Source organism: Dendrobates tinctorius, unplaced genomic scaffold (assembly GCF_039654945.1).
Source record: "Dendrobates tinctorius isolate UK_male_01 unplaced genomic scaffold, ASM3965494v1 ptg000016l, whole genome shotgun sequence".
Classification (NCBI taxonomy): Eukaryota; Metazoa; Chordata; class Amphibia; order Anura; family Dendrobatidae; genus Dendrobates; species Dendrobates tinctorius.
In genome coordinates, this window is record NW_027361684.1 from 69,856,861 (window position 1) to 69,875,351 (window position 18,491).

An 18,491-nucleotide genomic window follows, 5' to 3' on the forward strand; every position below is an offset into this window, starting at 1 on the left:
TATGAGTTTCACTTTTTGTGTTGAAGAACTGCAATATAGAATGCTGCATATAAGCCCTGAAAGGCAGTAGCTGCATCTTATATCGGCCAAAACACCTGACAGGCTCACTTTAATTAGTTTAATGAGGCTTTGTGCTAGATCCAGATAGGAAGACTATATCCTCCATATAATTGTTCCCTGCTTTGCTCTCACTGCGTGCATGGGGCAGGATGTTGGAAACATTTCCACATTGCCAAAAAATAAGTTTCCACTCAGTAGCTCACTGACTAGCAGAACCAAGAAAGGCTTATACCAGCAACCAACAACATAATCTCACCTGCTTAAGTCCTGGACTTGATTCATTCCTACACATCCTTCAACTTACAAAGTGTGGAAGGAAATATTTAGGCATACTTTTTATAGTCTATGATACAGATTATTGAAAATATACCTAACCCCCTCTTTTCTATGTTTTCATTGAACACATGCCAGAGTTGATGGATTCAGGCATGTAATTGTAGATCATAGATTGTTATAGCACTCAGTGTCAATCTGCTGTAGCTACATTTTACAGATTATTGTTGTGTGGAAATAGCTTCCTAAATTCCCGATTTAATATTAAAATTGTGGACAGCGAAGCCTAGAATTAACTAGCTGATGTAAATATCATAATATCCTTGCAAAATGATTTTAGAATGATTTGATTCAGATAAATATCAGTTTTAACCAATCCAATAAAGCATGTCTCCAGGACATTGAGTTTATCTCTGATAAATGTTAATGAAAATTTGACACATGCTGTTCCAATGTCCGCTTCAGGCATCAGACTTTAGACTACATACACTTGATAAGATTGCTATAAATCTAAAATATAAAACAGGGACATCCACTTGACCTGAATTCTCCTTCGGTGTCCCTATTTAACTTGCTTTACGCTCCATTCTGTAAAAAGGCAACTAATTTTACTTCATTGGTAATGCACACCAAGAAATGTATTAGTAGGAATAAACAGCAAAACATATTATGCTCAATAATAATAATAATAATAATAATAATAATAGCAGCTAATATACAATTTTTTCATGACTTATAGGATAACCATTATTTAACTTTTTATTTCATAAATCAATAATTAACATAAAAATATGTAACTTGGTAATTTATTTTATCAGAGAAATGTGCTTCATTTTCCTGGATTGGTCTTTCTCTCATAATTCATGGGTTAATTGTGTTTTAAGTTAAGAGAGATTTTCCAATAACTGAGATAGATGACAATTGGTGGTCTTAAAATTCTATGGAGACAGAAGGGGGAGGACCTAGTGGCAGAAGAAAAAATCAACGGCAAGTTCTTCTGAAATGACACTTAAAGTTCACTAAAGAAGGTAATGGGAAAGTCTGTATTCTCTGAAGACAAATTTTACCCTAGAAGTGAGAATTTCGAGAATGAATTATCAGTTCAGGAGGAGAAAGAAGCGGAATTCTCTGACAAGATATATTACAAACTTTCTTATTCCTATGTATACTATTGAGTTATGAAAATGCAAATTAAAATCACGGTTACTCTTTAAAGATAAATGGTCACGTGATCATTGGCTAATGTGTCATACACACATTTTCCAGGGGTAATAGATCTCATTTCATGGGGATTTGACTAAGGCAATGCTTCTTGGAAAAGAAGGAATGCAAATTAGCTCTACTCTAGAAAGAAGGAATGATTTTCTCTAGCGCCAGCTGTTGGAACTAGCTAAACCAAACTTTAGCTAGTATAATAAGCCTAGAAACATGACTATCGAGATTTGCCAAACTAAAGTATCTTTCCTAAAGAAAAGAGCACTCATCTATAGATAACCTTATTAACATCCTAGTATACAGCATAATTTTTAATTTTATACATGAAAGGGTTATCGACCTTAAAAAAACATCAGTACAAAAGGATTGTAATAAAAATATGTACTGGATTCTCAGAAGCTGAAAATCCCAGGTTCTCATTTTTTATTCTCTTGTCTCTGATTATCTATAATGGTCTGGTGACTGGAGTATGAGGGGTCTCTGGCGATGTCCAGTTCCTGTGACCAGACCACAGCAGACATTTGCAGCCTTCAAAGCAGTAAGAGCCAGTGAATTTAGCTTTTATTAATTATTCAGTTAATCGACCATCTGCTCCTTCTAAAAGCTTTTTTTTTAAGTTTGGACCAACCCATTAATGGAAATATGTTGTTTATTTGCTTGTTTAAGTCCATATTTCAAAGTTCACAACTTCATTTTCATGGCAAAAACATAGTGAAAAAAAATCAAAGAAATTCTTTCATTTTTTTTGTTTTGTCTTTACTAAGTTTACTGTAAGTAATTTAACTTTAACCTCCAAATAAACACTGAAGTTAAAAGCATACCCAGTAAAATGCACAGCATTGACCTTAATAGAAGCATCATCAAAGTCTTGCTTAACTTTCTAGAGTTTGAGACATAAACATCTTTGTCAAACCTTTACCACTTTTTGGATTTATTGCAAGCAACTCTTGATTTTTTTAGATTCATAACAGTTCCAGCCTAAGTGTTGCTTTCAGGCAAATATGCCATTATGAACAGACATCCTGAGGAAGGAGTTCAGTGAAACTTCAAAACGCTTCGAATAAAGACCACTGTAATAATAATCGTTCATAGTAATTCGCAGCGCGGATTGTCTGACCACTTTTTTTCCTATCCTGCATCTTCTACGTCGGTCCCTCATGGATCTGTGTTTTCTGCAGTAGCGAATCCTCCATGCTTATTACAAGCGCCATCTGGTGAGTGTATTATTTTTAAATTGATATACCTACACTGGATAATGCACTATTGCGCTATTTCTCTTCAATAGTATCCCTATTATGAACAGACTGGCACTCCCAGGAGCACTGCACGGGTCTAACAATGCCACTGCATAGAGAAACAGAGAAAACAAATATTAGAAGACCCGTGTCGCTAAGAGGAGAAGCATTTACAAAGGTAATTTTTGAGATTATCAAACACTTTGAACAATGGGAAATATTTATCATTTGCGCTCTTTTCTGCAGAACAATACAAAACCTGATCGAGATCAATATGTTATTTTGTGCAAAAACAAAGAATTCACAAAACGATTTGTTACTGCAGCCTTTCACCTTCTTTTAAGAAGCTTAATACTTTTATAAGTTGTAGGTACAGTATTTGATCTAAGATCACGATAAATAATATATCCTCATCTCAGACAGTTAACTCTAAAATTAACCTTTCTTTAAAAGGTTTCCAACTATTACCTCACTTGGAGAACCACCAAACAAAAAATATTTCAAAATGAGATGCCTGTAGCAAGCGGATTTTATTAAAAAGATTATTTCAACATAAGACTCTTCATCATGCATTTGCTTGTCATAAGTGTATTAATGATATTTGCACAGAAACAGATGTAAAACACATCAAGGTTTCTTCTCTGTTATGAAATTGTACAGCTGACCTTTTTTGAATGAAGAATTAGGCTGAGGTAAGATATATCAAGCCTGCAGCATATTAGGTATGCGGGTAACTCCTCAGGTGCCCTTATTGTCCCTTTTATACTTCCTCAAGATAAGCTAGCTTATCTAATATGTATGGAGGCACTTAGTTTGTCATTCTTAATTTTGACCAATCTGATGTGGTATCATGGGTAGTGAAGGGCGAACCCCTGGATGTTCCGGTCTGTTGGGTTTGGTCGAACATTTAAAAAAAGTTTGGTTCGAGTAAAAGAACATTACCATAACCCGAGCCCCACTCAGAATAATAGGGAACCCGAACGTCCGTTGTTTGCCACACTGTCATCTGCCTTCCAACAGTGGGTCTGGGGAAAGTTGCGCAGCCACTGATACAGCCTGCTTTTCTCAGATTCCTGGCATTTGCAGTAGGTTATTGGTTGACATTTGCCACCTTTCCAGGAAAACAAATACCAAGTTGGGATTGTTTGGGGGTGTGCATGAATCAATGAGAATTTGTATGGCCTCTCTGGCCTGTAGCCTCATCACACGGGAAATGGGACATAAGAGGTATGTCAGACTGCGTGTGTATGCTTCCTCCCCATCGTCATTGACAGTCCTGTAAAGATAGTCCAACACTCAAGTGTCCAATTGCCTCCTGTTTCCTGTGGTGGTAAGCTCCCTCCTGCCATGGCGTGGGATGACAGCAGCCTGGGGTGAGGTATCCAGTGGCAAGGTTGGACTGCTACTGTGACCCCGGTCCTTGTCATCTGGATTTGCCTCCTGTGGAGCAGAAGGCGCTGCTGGTGGTGATGGTTGGGTGCTGCTTGATGGTGCCGAAGATGGGCCAGCCACTTCTTCACCTTCCCTGGATCTATGTTGACCTCTGAGTCTGAAGCTGTCTCCCTCTCTGTAAGGTTTGACTCAGTTCTGTTTTTAAACACAAAGTAAAAAAAAACTATTAAGATTTGCCCATAAGAGAATGTGTAAAATGTGGTGTCATGCCTGCACTTATGGTCTGAGATCCATAATGGGAGCAAGTAAATTCAGTCTATCATTATAGAGGTATTTTGTTTTTTTGGGGAGCTGCATCACCACTCCTGGCCCGCTGCTGTCGCTCCCGTTGGTACTGGTCTCAGCGACTGCACCACCGTCTAGTGACTGCAAAGTAACACAAGAAATGTTTTAACTTTCAATCACAGTGTATGGCTTCCAAAATGTAGTCTTCAGTGTAATGTGGCCTGCTACTTAGCATGTGTAAAGTCTGAAATAGGCCACATATTACAAACAACATCACATGTGATGATTTTATGTTCATTTGTTACCTCATGTGGCACTTTTAATAATAATTTTTTTATGGTTGTACTTACTAATTTGTTGCTGGGCCTCACGAGGTCTTTCCTCAAATTCGGGGAACATTTGGGTGCAGATTCGCCTCCATGCTTCATCCTTAAGTATGCGGTCCTCATAATGTGCGTATCATTGGTCCCATAGTTCTGGCCTCTCCTGAACCAGAACTATGAGCATCTCCACGTTTATGTGTCTGGCCATGCTGCTGGACTCTGTGGAGGTGTGTTCCTGGATTTTTCTAGAGGTTGCCAGGGAAATTTGCATGCCAAAGCTTCCTAATAATGGATGATTTAATTTCCTGTCACCTGGAAAATGCTTGCGTATTTCTTGCAAGTCACATGGATGGTCCGTGTGGTGTCCGATTTTTTTTTCTCGCACCCATAGACTTGCATTGGCAAATCTTGGCAGATATGCGCTGCAAATCGTAGCTTGCTGCGATTTCACTCGCATGTATAATACGGCCGAGAAAAAAAACAGTGATGGGAGCTGCCCCTTAGATTAACAGTGGTCCGAGTGCTATGCGATTTTTTTTTTTTCTCGCAAAGCACTCGTCCGTATTCCTCTCTAGTGTGACTCCAACCTAACTGTTGCAAAAAAAAGGGGGAGACAAAAAAGCGCAATAGGGTCTTATCCACGTTACAAGAGACAGTATATCATGAAATATGCTCACCTGGTTAGGATGAGATAAGAGCGTGTAGGTAGCGGCTGCTGCAGATCCACAGGTCTTCAGCGACCAAAGAAATCATGAATCCAAAGGGAGTTTGTAGCTATATTCCGCGCTGCCGCTTTAGACAAATTCCAGGAGAGTGCTGTATGATTGCAGTGGTTTTATTCTACGCGTTTCAGGGGTCTCATGCCCCCTTCATCTGGAAATACCACCAGGTATTTCCTGATGAAGGGGGCATGAGACCCCTGAAACGCGTAGAATAAAACCACTGCAATCATACAGCACTCTCCTGGAATTTGTCTAAAGCGGCAGCGCGGAACATAGCTACAAACTCCCTTTGGATCCAACCTAACTGTGAGAGACAGAATCTAAAAATAAAAAAACAGAAAATCACATTGTATGATTTTTAAATAATAAAATTGCAATTTATTGGATTAAATAAGTATTTGATCACCTACCAACATCAAGAATTCTGGCTCTCATAGGCCTGTTAGTTTTCCTTTAAGAAGCACTCCTACTCTGCACTCAATACCTATATTGCACCTTTTTGAACTTGCTACCTGTAGAAAAGTCACCTGTCCACTTGCTCAATCAATCACAATCCAACCTCTCCACCATGACCAAGACTAAAGACCTGTCTAAGGACGCCAGGGAAAAAATTGCAGACCTGCACAAGGCTGAGATGGGCTACAGGACAATAGGCAAGCAGCTTGATGAGAAGGCAACAACTGTTGGCTCAATTATTACAAAATTGAAAAACAAGATGACTGTCAATCTTCCTCAGTCTGAGGCTCCATGCAAGATGTCATCTCATGGGGTAAGGATGATTATGAGAAAGGTCAGTAATCAGTCCAGAACTTCATGGGAGGACCTGGTCAATGATTTGAAGACAGACGGGACCACAGTCTCAAACTTTACCATTAGTATCAAACTTTGCTGTCATGGATTAAAATCCTACAGTGCACCCAAGGTCCCCTACTCATATCAGCACATGCCTAGGCCTGTTTGAATTTCACCAATGACCATCTAGGTGATCCAAAGGAGGCATGTGAGAATGTCATTGGGTCAGATGAGACAAAAATAGAACCATTTGGCATCAACTCTACTCACCATGTTTGGAGGAAGAAGAAGGATGAATACAACCCCAATAACACCATCCCAACCATGAAGCATGGTGGGGGAGACATCATACTTTGGGTGTTGCTTTCAGCAAAAGGAATAGGGTGATAGTACCATATTGAAGGGAAATGGAGGGAGTCTTGTATCACGATTTTTTTTTCCCCAACAACCTCCTTCTCTAAGTAACATCATTGAAGATGGGTCGTGGTTGGGTCTTCCAGTATGACAATGGCCAAAACACACAGTGAGGGCAACTAAGGAGTGGCTTCATAAGAAGCCTTTCAGGGTTCTGGAGTGGCCTAGCCAGTCTCCAGACATGAACCCAACAGAAAATCTTTGGAGCGAGCTGAAACTTAATGTTGCTCAGTGACAGCACCTGGAGATCTGTATGGAGGAGTTGGCCAAAATCCCTGCTGCAGTGTGCGCAAACTTCATCAAAAACTACAGGAAACATCTGACCTCTGCAGTTGCATACAAAGGTTTCTGTACCAAACATTAAGTTCTGTCTTTATCAAATACTTATTTCATGCAATAAAATACAAATTAGTTATGTAAAAATCAATGCGATTTTCTCAATTTTTTTAAGATTTTGTCTCTCACAGTCAAAGTGTACCTTTGATAAAAATTACAGACCTCTACATTCTTTGTAAGTGGGCAAAACTTGCAAAGTCGGCAGCGTATCAAATATTTATTTTCCCCACTTTAGTGTATACAAACTGAATAAACAGTGCAGAAAATCCTGAAAAAAAGGCAAAGATTATCGACTTTCTTTGTCAAGAAGGGAAAGGTCTTAGAACTCATGATATAAATTAAAAAAAGAAAAGAAAAATGGGAAATATTGCAGATTATAAAAATGCTAAGAAGGGATCAGAAAAGTAGTTTGTCTGATTTGGCAAAACTGTATTTAGAGCTAGAATTGCTGCAGGCAGTATACAAATGAACAGTTTAAATTAGTGATTTTGCAATAGGATCATATGATCTTAGGATCTTCTAACCTCCTCCTTCCACACTAATTCATTTTAATTACAAAAATATGTAGCAAATAGTCATCAATCATTACAAGTTCCTGATACGCATCAAAGTAAGCAGTAACCATTACCAACATACAAAAATAGCAAGAGCTATTAAAGGGAATCTGTCACCCCTTTTTTGAGATATCATATAATGATATCATTCAATTGTGTGTCACATAAGGATTCTCTTAGTACTTTTGCTTCCCCCTGACCCTGCACCTTTCATGCATAAATTCTTTTTTTTATATCGGTTCAGATGTATGTAAACTGCCGCTGTCCGGTCCGCTGGGCGGGGCTTATTCACCTGCTCCCCCCCGTCTTGCTCTACGCATTTCTTCTTGTGTAGAGCAAGACAGGGAGGGGGGAGCAGTTGACTAAGCCCCGCCCATCAGACCGCACCGTGGCAGTTTACATGCATCTGAACCGATATAAAAAAGGTATTTATGCATGAAAGGTGCGGGGTCAGGGGAAGCAGAAGTACTAGGAGAATCATTATGTGACACAGAATTGAATGATATCATTATATGATATCTCAAAAAAGGGGTGACAGATTCCCTTTAACCCCTTCCCAACCCATGACGCCTATGTAGGCGTCATGAAAAGTCGTGCCCAAACGACTCATGACGCCCCCACAGGCATCATGCTATAAATAGCGCACCTGCGGGTCGGGTGACCGGGGTCAATGAAAGGTCACCCGACCAGAACACAAAGGACCCTTTATGCTTCACCACTTAACCCCCACGTGGCTACGATCGCTCTGATTGGCTGTTTCACTTTCAACAGCCAATCAGAGCGATAGTAATATTTCTTCAATTAAATTTGATGAAATATTACAATTCAGCCATGGCCAATGCTGTAGTAGCATCGGACATGGCTGGAGACACTAATTTAACCCCCCCACACCGGCTGGCGGGGGTGATTAGCCCCCGCCACGGACTGACAGCAGCAATGGTCCGCTGCTGTCACGATCTGCCCCCCTCCCCTTCCCTCTGATCCCCCCTCACCCTCCCCGGTACCTGTCACGTCCCGCTCCGGCTCCCGGTGCCCACCATCCCTCCTGCTTGGGCGCTGCCATCTTTGAAAATGGCGGGCGCATGCGCAGTATGATTCTAATATTTCACCAATTAAATTTGGTGAAATATTACAATCGGTCCATGGCCGATGCTGCAATAGCATCAGCCATGGCTGGAGACAGCAATCAGACCCCTCACCCACCAACTGATGGCGCCGATCATGCTGCCACCGACTGACGGCAGCGATCGGATGCCGCAGTCATCATCAGGTCCCCTCCCCCTTCCCTCCGCTCCCCCCAGCCTTCCAATTCCCCCCCACTGGCCCCGGTACCTCCTGTCCCTCTGGCTGTCCCGGTGTCCTGCGTCATGGGTGCCGCCATCTTGGAAAATGGCAGGCGCATGTGCAGTGCGCCGGCTGCAGATTCATTCATTTATTTTGATCACTGTGAGAAACTCGGGTATCGGCCTATATTCGCGGTATCGGAATTCCGATACTGAGTTCCAATACTTTTTGCATATCAAATACCGGAATCAGAAGTTCCCATAATGCTATGAGCCAGTTTGATTTGATTCAGCCAATGAGGAATCCTAAGAAGTGTGGGCACATCCTGTTAGGCATGTAAGCATGTTAACTAATGGCATGGCTGTTATTGGCTGCTGAAATAATGTCACAATGCACTATAAAAGCCGCCGCCGCCATTTTGGGTTCACTCTGCTGTGAATTCAGTTAGGGACAGGACGCTGCTCTTGTGACTCTGAGGGACAGTTAGAAATATTGATTTGCTAGATTGTGCTTTACCCAGGCTAGTTTAGAAACCCCTGTGAGAAGCTTTCTTTTGCCTTGCCTCGCTGTTCACCGCTGTCTGCAAGGTCTGTGTGAGTGCAGCTCACTCTGTAGTGTGTCCTGCAGCCACCTCTGGTTGTAGGCCGCTCAGCGTGCGTCACTGCCTCATACATATTTATTTTTGTTTTATTGCTGCTCATTTTTCATTAATTCTCCTATTAGTGTGCATCCATCCGTATCCATCTACATTGGTTGCAAACACTATATAGGAGTAGACAGCGGAGCCTTTCTGCAGCCTTTCAGTGCTAGTGCACAGTTCTCTGCACTGTTCACGGCTGTCTGTGAGGTCTCTGTGTGTGAGTGCATCTCACGCTGTAGTGTATTCTGCAGCCACCTCTGGTTGTAGTCCGCTCAGTGTGCGTCACTGCCTCATACATTGTTCTTTTTTGCTGTAATGCTTCTTATTTTTGCTGAATTTCTCCTATTAGTGTGCTTCCATCTGTATCCAGCTAGATTGGTTGCAAACACTATATAGGAGTAGATAGAGGAGCCTTTTTTCTGGCTTGTGCCCTGCAGCCCCAGCCAGATTAGTATTAGCCTATTTTTTGGAGCCTCATCTATTGCATTGTAGGTTACCTTCCTGCATTGTAATAGCTCCAAAAAGTTTGTGATACTATCGCTTTCACATCTTTGGTCACATCCTTTTTGTTTTTTTTAAAATAACACGTAAATAAAGTTCACCAAACACTCCACTTGACAGTTGTGTAGGCCACATTAGCTCACTTTATAAAATTAGTGTTTCTTATACCTTTTAGCAGCTGTTCAGGAATAAGCACACTAAGCCCCCCTTTGTACTTTTCTGTCTATCTTTATCAGTCTACCAAGATGAAGAAGGCAGGGAGTAAGGCACGTGGTCGTGGGCATGGAGTTTCAGCAGGGAGAGAACGTGGGGATTCTGTGCCTGCTGCGGGCACCAGTGACTCAGCATCCCCCAGTTTTACCAGGGAACAGTCCTTTATGCGCAGCTTTGTAGGACCTCGCCGTACCCCACTGCTGCGGGATGAACAAATTGAAGCAGTTGTCGGATGGATGGCAGCTAATGCATCGACTTCAATTACTTCCACATCCTCTCAGGGCCAGAGCACTGAAGAGCAACCATCTGTCTCTTCACCACCTGCCAAATTGCCCAGGCAGTCAGAGAGCCCTGGACAGGAGCCATCTCTACTTCTGTTCTCTGAATCTCTTGGCTTGGAAACAGGGGGCCAGCCAAGCAGCATTCTAGAATGTGAAGAAGAGGGAGTATGCAGTGATGTGCAACTGCTTTGTCCCTCTGAATATGAAGAGGCGGGTGGGCCAGTGCCTATGGTCAGCACACCTCAGTACGCATCAGATGATGAGACTAAGGTGCCACTTTCTGGTGCGTACTGTGCTGGCGAGACTACCCAGGAGAAGCAGGTGTTAGAAGAGGGGACTGTAGATGATGAGGTCCTTGACCCATCATGGCGTGAGGAACAGGAAGGTGGTGAGAGCAGCTCTGAGGAAGAGATTCCCCGAACGGCCAAAACAGGAGGGAGAGGGAGGGGGCAGACTTGGTTGCCTGTAGCCTCCACTTTGGCACCCATTAGAAGCATTCCTCTTCCAAAACCCAAAACGGGCGCTACCAGGACTTGCAGTGCGTGGTCCTTTTTTGACACAGTTGCAGATGACATTTGCTTTGTCAAATGCAAGCTGTGTAATCAGAAAGTCAAAACAGGGAAAAGTGTCAGCAACCTCAATACCACAAATATGTGGAAACATGTGCAGAGCAAGCACGTGGTGGAGTTACAAAGACACACTGAAGACGTAGGCCAAACTACAGCACCACCTACCACCTCTTCTTCAGCTCGTGTTGTAGCCTCTGCCTCCAGCTCACACACAGCTAGTTCGGCTTCCTCACAGGATCGCAATGGGAGAACCTCTGGCACTGTTGTCCAGAGACCCAGTGACATTCCACCCACAGCACCATGTTCCCTGTCATCCTCACACTACCAGGCCACTCTACAGCCATCGGTAGCAAAGGCATGGGAGAAAAGGTGGCCATACTCGGCAAACCATCCCCGAGCACAGGCTCTGAATGTTGGCATTGCAAAACTACTGGCACTTGAAATGCTCTCATTCAAGCTGGTGGAGACTGACACCTTCCGTAACTTCATGGCATTGGTGTCAGGACTCTAATGTCAGGACCTTGTCGGCGTCGGCAAACTGCCATGCCGAGCAGGGTGACTTACCCACACTATGGGAGAGCACGGGGTCCAATACAGTAGTGACGGTTCAAGCAGACAGGACCTGCGGCACAGAAAATAGTAAGGAGTCCCAGGACCTAGATCATGTGACTGCAGGGGGCGGGGCTTAGCGTCCTACTGCTGCAGATGATATAATGTACCTACTGCAGGGAAACTGTAGAAGAGGAGAGGAAAATGCAGGTCAGACAAGCGAGGGTTCGTACACGGAGAGGGCTGTGCGGTACCAGAGGGATGAGCAAAGAATAGTCAAGTCACAGACAGAGGGTCATACACAGATAGGTAGCGCAGTAAAAGAGGGACAGGCAGAACTCGTAACAGGGACAGAACCGGGTCAAAACCAAGCAAGCAAGCAAGATAAAAGAAGAAATGATCCAGCTGAAGTGCACTTCAGCTGGATCATTTCTTCTTTTATTACTGCTGTGCGGCCAGGGCAGGGCCGGATCCGAGTCTGAGGTGCGGTGAGGTCAGACGTGGGTGAGCTGGTCTTTCAAACCAAGAAAGCAAGATATCAGGCACAAGGCACACGTACACACGAGGTCAACTAACTCAGCCGAGGGCAGGAGTATAACTGACACTGGACCTAGGTCAAGTGAGCATTAAATAGCCGCCCTCTGCCAGAGAGAGGCAGAAACAATTAACCCCTGTCTGACCAGAACGGGCCAAAGACAAAGCTCATCCTGGATCATGACAATTGGCAGTCTCACAATACACCATGCCCAGCCGCTTTTATTTCAGCAGGCAAGCCGTCCCTGCCCTGCAAAAGCATGTGGAGGGAAAAATTAAACATGCGCTACTAAACGTCGTCAGTAGCAAGGTCCACCTGACTGCGTGGATCAGTAACCATGGACAGGGACGATACCTTTCCCTCACTGCCCATTGGGTCAATGTTGTGGAGCCGGGTACAGATCTTGAGAGTGGCGCTGTACGTGTTCTGCCAACTCCAAAGATTGCAGGAATCCAGTCTGTACACATTGACTCCTCCTCATACTCCAGTTCCTCAGAATCAGTGCTGCAGGAGCCATCACAGTCTACCTCCACATGGACCCGTGAATGCTTACCTGTTACGACCGATATGAGCACAGCCGTGGCCAAACGTCAACAGGCCGTACTGAAATTAATTTCTTTGGGGAATCGAAGCCACACAGCGCAGGAGCTATGGAATGCCATCAAGCAAGAGAGTGACATGTGGTTTGTGCCAGCGAATCTCCAGCCAGGCTTGGTAGTGTGTGACAATCGCCGAAATCTGGTGGTAGCTCTGGGCCTAGGCAACCTCACGCACATCCCATGTCTGGCACATGTGCTCAACTTGGTCATGCAGAGCTTTCTGAGGGACTATCCAGATCTTGATGCACTGCTGCACAAGGTCCGCATAGAGTGCGCCCACTTGCGGCGTTTCAGCTAAGCATGATCGCTCATTGCAGTTCTGCAGCGGCAATTCCGCCTTCCAGAACATCGCATCATATGTTGTGACCTACCCACCAGGTGGAATTCAACGTTACATATGTTGGAGCGGTTGTGTGAGCAGCAGGCAGCAGTAATGGAGTACCAGCTGCATCAGTCGCAAACAAGTCGCACTGTGCGCCGGTCACACTTCACCACCACTGAGTGGGCCTCTATGAAGGACATCTGCCACGTTTTGCGTGCCTTCGATGATTCCACACGAGTGCAGATGATGCACTAGTCAGCATGACTGTCCCGCTTATCTGCCTGCTTCAAAAAACACTGCAAGCACTAAGGGAGGAGGTTTTAGAAGAGGTGGAGGATGAGGAGTCACAAATGCCATCTGCTTCTGGACAGTCTGTGCAACGTGGTTCCTCACAAAGGCCTAAGCAGGGGACACTTTGTGAGGAGGATGAGGAGGTGGAGGAGGAAGACATCTCTCCAGAGGAGGGAGGTACACAATGCTCTAGTAGTCAGCATGTAGAGCGAGGGTGGAGTGATGCAGAGCAGGCAGAGATGATGCCTCAAGCAGGGGACAGCGTTTCTTAGGCAGTTGGGAGTCTGCAGCACATGGTTGATTTCATGCTGCAGTGCCTGAGAAACGACCGCTGCATCGCCCACATTCTCAACACGGCTGATTATTGGGTGTACACCCTCCTAGATCCTCGCTACCCAGACAACTTACAAAGCCTCGTAACACCATTGAACCGGGAGCGTAAAATGCGGGAGTGCAAAGACACACTGGTGCATTCCATCATGTTCTCCATTCCACCCGAGAGCAGTGCTGCTAGTGCTTTACAAAGCAGCTCTGTGCGTCGAGGCAGTGGAGGAAGCTCTTCACAAAGAGGGAGCAGAAGCAGCGCCTCAGCACAAGGCAAGACCAGTATGGTCCAAATGTGGCAAAGTTTTGTGTGCCCGCCACAAATGTCTACACCATCACAGATGGCTCCAGTCAGCAGGAGGCAACGTTTCGTCAGATGGTGACAGACTACATGTCTTGCCCTCTCAATGTACTCCCAGACGTCTCTTCCCCCTTCAAGTTTTGGGTCTCTAAGCTGGATACTTGGCCAGAGCTTAGCCAGTATGCATTGGAGGTGCTGGCTTGCCCTGCTGCTAGTGTATTATTGGAACGCGTCTTTAGTGCCGCAGGTGGTGTACTAACAGACCGTCGCATGTGACTATCCTCCGATAACGTTGACCGGCTTACTTTTCTGAAAATGAACAAGGCCTGGATCTCGCCTGAATTTGCCAGTTCTCTACCATATTAAATAATTGGTTGGCAACAGTATCCAGGTATCCTGTTGTGTTCATGTTTCTGCCACCTGAACTGCAATCCCTGGGCTCCAACACGACCAGTTGCTGCTCAGAAGTGCCGTCTGCACAGAAAAAAAACTCTAGCTCCTGTGTTAGTGGGGATCAGTAACGCCAGCTGCTCCCCTGCTGTGTGTACGGCAATGTCTCCTGCTCCCTCCACATTCAAACCACATCAGATATTAAACTTGCTCCAATTAGGCCTCAGCCTACTCCATGATTGACCCTGGGCTCCAACATTGCCAGTTGTTGCTCAGAAGTGCCGTCTGCACAGAGAAAAACACTAGCTCCTGTGTTAATGGGGTTCAGTAACGCCGCCTGCTGCCCTGCTGTGCGTACGGCAATGTCTCCTGCTCCCTCCACATTCAAACCACATCAGATATTAAACTTGCTCCAATTAGGCCTCAGCCTACTCCTTGATTGACCCTGGGCTCCAACACCGCCAGTTGTTGCTCAGAAGTGCCATCTGCACAGAGAAAAACACTAGCTCCTGTGTAAGTGTGGTTCAGTAACGCCAGCTCCTCCCCTGCTGTGTGTCCGGAAATGTCTCCTGCTCCCTCGACATTCACCCCGCATCAGATATTAAACTTGCTCCAATTAGGCCTCAGCCTACTCCTTGATTGACCCTGGTCTCCAACACCGCCAGTTGTTGCTCAGAAGTGCCGTCTGCACAGTCAACATATGCTCCAGTGTTATTGGAGTTCAGTAATGTCAGCTGATCCCCAGCTGTGTGTACGGCAATGTCTCCTGCTCTGTTCACACTCACACAACTAAAGATTTTAAACTTGCTGCAATTATGACTCTTCCTCCACTCTGTTTGAACTGTAATCCCTGGGCTCCAACACCGCCAGTTGCTGCTCAGAAGTGTCTTTGGCACAGGTAGTCCTTCCTGGCCAGTCTGGTTCCAGCACGCCAGCTGTTTCCGGGAGGTGTCAACGTCACTTTGGCACCAATACATTGTCCTGTCGTGTTGCGGTTTGGTTAGCCGACTTTATGGTGCCTGCAGTTTAGGTGCTTCCTATGTGGGCTGCGGGTTCTGGCAATAAAGGCTGGTTCCGTAGTTGCCAATAGGACAATCACCCCCTGTAGGACTGTGGGTTTCGGTAACTCCGGCTGGCTCACGGCCTTGCAACTTTGTTTTTCATGGGTACCTTCTGCTGCCCCTCTGGGTTCCAGCACCGTTAGCTGGTTCTCGGCAGTGCCTTTGGCTTAGGTGCCTCCATCTCGGTATCCGAGTTCCAGCAACATCTGCTGGTCCTTGGTAGTGCTTTCTAGCACAGGTAACTCCTGCTTAGTAACCGGGTTCCAGTAACATCAGCTGGTACTCGGTAGTGCCATTGCCTCTTGTTCCTTCTGCTGCCCCTCCGGGTTCCAGCACCGTCAGCTGGTTCTCGGCAGTGCCTTTGGCTTAGGTGTCTCCATCTCGGTATCCGAGTTCCAGCAACGTCTGCTGGTCCTTGGTAGTGCTTTCTAGCACAGGTACCTCCTGCTTAGTCACCGGGTTCCAGTACCGTCAGCTGATCCTCGGTAGTGCCATTGGCTCTTATTCCTTCTGCTGCCCCTCCGGGTTCCAGCACCGTCAGCTGTTTCAGGGAAGTGTCAATGTCACTTTGGCACCAATACATTGTCCTGTCGTGTTGTGGTCGGGTTAGCCGACTCAATGGTGCCTGCAGTTTAGGTGCTTCATATGTGGGCTGCGGGTTCTGGCAATAAAGGCTGGTTTCGTAGTGCCAATAGGACAAGCACCCCCTGTAGGACTGTGGGTTTCGGTAGCTGCGCCCGGCTCGCGGCCTTGCAACTTTGTTTTTCATGGGTACCTTCTGCTACCCATCCAGGTTCCAGTACTGTCAGCTGGTTCTTGGCAGTTCCTCTGCCTTCTTGTACCTTCTGCTACATTTCCAAGTTCAAACTTTTTGAAATGGTTTTTGGTAATCACTCTGGATCTCCCTGACGACGACCCTGAAGACCACCCCAAAGAAGACCAAAAAGATGACCCTGAAGAAGATGACCAAGAGGACAAAGAACATGAAGATAACCACCAAGATACAGAACAACAAGAGACAGAAGACCAAGAAGCAGAAGACCAAGAAGCAGAAGACCAAGAAGCAGAAGAACAAAAAGCAGAAGAACAAAAAGCAGAAGAACAAAAAGCAGAAGAACATTAAGCATAAGACTAAAAATCAGAGCAAAAGATATTATCTAAATTATAAGCAGAAGAACACTAAGCAGTGTATGGGGGTGAGTCCGTTCCTCCTCGTGGTGCCCCTGGAAAATGCCTGCTGCTGCAGGCCAAACTGAACGCGGACAAATCCTGTTGTAAATCTTTTGTGACAGGCAGAACGTCTGGTGTAATCTTCATACTTTTATAGATAACAACTACAGGAATGCCTTCACAAATAAGAATATGATGAAGAAGAAGATGAAGAAGTAGAATATGAAGAAGAATAATAGTTGAATAAGAAGAATATGAAGAATGTAAAAAAAAAGAATAATAGGAAGAAGGTGAAGAAGAAGAAGATGAATAAGGTGAAGAAGATGTTGATGAAAAAGATGCTGCTGCTGCTGCTGAGGATCATGAAGGAGAAAGTGTGGGAGAAGTAAAAAAGAAGGTGAAGAGCATGGAAGTAGTGAAACATACATATCTGACAAAATATAAAAAAAGTTAGCATAGTCAATATCTTTGTAACTCCGATCGTCTTAAAAAAATTTTTTTATTCCTTGCTATTCCATTTGATTGGATTATACCTCTATGCCTTTAATGTCTCCTCCACCTCCCCCAATACATTCTACATTGTTATTAGTTGTTTTTCTTCATGTAGAATTAACCTACAAGGAAAGAAAGGGTTTATTTTAATTCTGATATTTCTGTCCCATTGACTTGCATTGGTTTCCAGTATCGGAATCGGCGATATCCGATACTTTTTGGGTATCGGTCCGATCCAATCCAATCCGATATTTCACAATATCGGAAGGTATCGCTCAACACTAATAATAAAATAAAGAAAATATTTTTATTTTTCCATTAGGGTTGGAATTAGGGTTAGGGTTGGAATTAGGGTTAGGGCTGGAATTAGGGTTAGGGTTGTAATCAAGGTTAGGGCTGGGATTAGGATTAGGGTTTGGAATTAGTGTTATGGTTGGAATTAGGGATGGAATTAGATTTGGGATTAGGGTTAGGGTTGGAATTAGGGTTAAGATTAGGGTTAGGGGTGGGTTGGGGTTGGGATTAGGGTTAGGCTTGTAGTTAGGGTTAGAGTTGGGATTAGGGTTAGGGGTGTGTTGGGGTTAGGGTTGTGGTTAGGGTTATGATTAGGGTTGGGATTAGGGTTAAGGGTGTGTTGGGGTTAGGGTTGGAGTTAGAATTGTGGGGTTTCCACTGTTTAGGCACATCAGAGGGTCTCCAAATGTGACATGGCGCCACCATTTATTCCAGACAATTTTGCGTTTAAAAAGTCAGTGCTCCCTCCATTCCGAGCCCCGACGTGTGCCCAAACAGTGTTTTACCCCCACAACAGGGGTATCAGCGTACTCAGGGAAAACTGCACAACAACTTTTGGGGTCTAATTTCCCTGTTACCCTTGGGAAAATAAAAAATTGGGGGCTAAAATAATTATTTTTGTGGAAAAAAAATGATTTTTTATTTTCATGGCTCTGCGTAATAAGCTTCTGTGAAGCACTTGGGGGTTCGAAGTGCTCACCAGACATCTCGATAAGTTCCGTGGGGGGTCTAGTTTCCAAAATGGGGTCATTGTGGGGGGTTTCTACTGTTTAGGCACATCAGGGGCTCTGCAAACGTAACTTGACGCCTGGAGGCCATTCCATCAAGTCGACATTTCAAAACGTCACTACTTCCCTTCCGAGCCCCGATGTGTGCCCAAACAGTGGTCCCCCCACATATGGGGTACCAGCGTACTCAGGAGAAACTGGACAACAACTTTAGGAGTCCAATTTCTCCTGTTACCATTGTGAAAATAAAAATTAGCAGGCTAAAAAATCATTTTTTGAGGAAAAAAAATATTTTTATTTTCACGGCTCTGCATTATAAACTTCTGTGAAGCACCTGAGGGTTCAA